Source organism: Pteropus vampyrus, unplaced genomic scaffold (assembly GCF_000151845.1).
Source record: "Pteropus vampyrus isolate Shadow unplaced genomic scaffold, Pvam_2.0 Scaffold311, whole genome shotgun sequence".
Taxonomy (NCBI): Eukaryota; Metazoa; Chordata; class Mammalia; order Chiroptera; family Pteropodidae; genus Pteropus; species Pteropus vampyrus.
In genome coordinates this window covers 550,732-553,209 of record NW_011889092.1, presented here as the reverse complement: position 1 = coordinate 553,209, position 2,478 = coordinate 550,732, and the positions used below count along the sequence as shown (strand labels likewise).

Here is a 2,478-nt window from a genome sequence, read left to right as displayed (position 1 = left end):
ATATATATATAATATAGATCTACTTTATTCATCTTAATGGCTGCATAAGATTTTATTGTACAGGTGTGTGTTAGTCAGATGAGTGCATGGATGGATGGGTGGGTGATCCCAGGTCCCAGATAGACTGACAAGGAGTTGATTTCTGAGGCTCAAATCATCTTGCAAGAACACTTAACACTCAGACCTGTCTTCCTGGCTCCAGTTATGAAACTCAAGAGAGTCTAGATTTTTACTGCCTGGCTCCCCCAGTCCCTTCTTCCATACTATACTGCAGCCTTTCTGCATTTCAAAAGTCCTCTCTTTCTCTTTTCCATGTTATTGTCATAAGTGGGCCCACCTTAGAGACTCTTCCCACTGTGCATTGCCTTCACCTGTCTGCCAGAGGAAGCTGGGTTTATAAATTCCATGTGAAACTGAGAAAAGCAAGGAACCTGGAGTCAGAGAGCCTGTTTTAAATCTATGTGCTGCCATTTATGAGCTGTGTGATCCTGGACAAATCTCTTAACCTCTCTGAGACCTCAGCTTCCTCACTGTTAAATGGCTGTAATAGCCCTTTGCTCACAGGTTATTATTAAATGAGATAATGTTTATGAAAATGGGCTTTGCAGTCAGAAAAATGCTACAGAGTGGATCTGTCTCTCTCAGTGCATGAAAAAAAGGCAGCTCAGAGGAGCCAAACCAAAGCGTATTGGGGCATCGCTCTTTAGGGAAGGTCAAGCTCAGGGTTTGGGGGTCTCTCAGGTTGTGCTATACTACTACAGTGATTTACCTTAGGGGTCCTTGTGTCCCATCTCCCTGTAGAGTCAAGGGGCGGGGCTTCCTGTGACCTGGCTATTGGGGTGTCTAAGACATGGCACACCATGGATGCTGGGTAAACAAATAAATTTGGCAATGCTGAGGGGACCAGGCAATTCACAGGCCCCTTGATTACCCATCACATCTTAAGGGGACATAGCATGACGTCACCTGGCCCTCCCCAGCCTAAGATCATTGCTCCATTCTAGTCTGTGAAGTTCATTCCATGGCACTAACCATGAGAGGCAGAGTACAGGAAATCTTATTATGATAGCAACTACTCACTCTAAGTAAGCTCTCAGCAAGTTTTAGCTCTTCTTTTTCATCATCTTGTTATCTAATCCTAATGGTAGAAGAAAGGTCAGACACTATTACTCCATCTCACAGATGGAGAAACTGAAGCCCAAAAGATTTCACAGCACATCAAAGGTCAGGGGCTCTCTCTCTGCATTTGGATGGAAGGGCAGGGCAGCAAGAGGGGTTATGAGTCTAGAGCTCGGCAGGGGCAAAAGAAGTTGAGGAAAGAGGAGTTGGGGATATGCTGGTGACCTCTCAAATTTGTTAGGGACCAACCCTGCCCCGCCCCTACGTCAGTTGCTGACTTTATAGAAACTTGAGTTTGGGATCTCTAGTGGTCTTGGGCAGGGCTAGACAGCGAGGGGAACTGGAGCCTGGGAAAGGGTAGGGAGGATTAGCACACCAGGATCCTCCACTCCAAAAGCGAACGGCTTGAGTCAATTTTGGCACTACCAAGTACTGCCTCCAGAGGGCACCCCTCTCCTGAGACAGCCAGGTCGAGGGGTACTTCACCAAGTTGTGGGGGAAGTCAGGAAAGTGTGTGTGTGTTGGGGGGTTGGGGGGCAGGCAGTGTCCAAAGTGGGAGATGAAACAATGGGGAATGGCAAGGGATGAACCTTCTTGGCCTGACTGAATAGCCTGAGTCTTCAAGGTGAGAATGGGATGCTGGGTATAGTGCTTGAAGACTGAGGGGTCGGTGTGTGGTGGGGTGGGGAGTGTCTATTAATCCAAGTCTCTAGACATAATTTCTCTTACTCCACTCCTCTCCCAATCTCCCAGAGTTTTTTGATGAAAAGGGAAATGAGGTGGATTTGAACTTTGGAGGACTTCGGGGCCGAGGGGTCAGGAAACAGGATCCCCCAATCGAACGAGACCTCTACCTGTCCCTGGAGGACTTATATTTCGGCTGCACCAAGAAAATCAAGATCTCCCGCAGGGTGAGTACTTGGTTTGCTTCTGCTGGGAGCCACCACCTGTCCCTTCCAACCATATTAGTCACCCGTCCTTGACTCTAATTAGAGATCTCAGGTATGGTCTCTGATGGAATCATGCAATCTTAGATTCGGAGACCTAGAACTGCAGAATTCTAGAATCTGAAGTTTGGAAGCAACAACTGGGGTCATTAGCCCGGTTCCTTCCCAGTTTAGGAATTTCCTCTGCAACCTTTCTAACTGGGCAGGATCTTTTCCTTCTCAATTTAGCCACATCCCTTTGGGAAGTGGGAAGACTCTAAATTCTCCAGTGAATTCTGCCCTCTGGGAGTTACCAGATGCCACCTCCAGGACTTCACCAGGGTGTATGCCCCAGGAGTAAGAAGGAGCAGTGTGGAAATGGAAGGTGGCTGGGAGACAGCCCCTGAGGGGACTGGTTGAGGAAGACCCTCAG

General features: G+C 47.9%; 1 protein-coding gene across 1 annotated transcript in view; it reads left to right on the top strand.

Moving 5' to 3' along the window:
• Positions 1 to 2,478, top strand: part of DNAJB13 (DnaJ heat shock protein family (Hsp40) member B13) — a 15,460-nt gene that overhangs the window by 10,257 nt on the left and 2,725 nt on the right. The gene's annotated exons all lie outside the window — the stretch shown is intronic.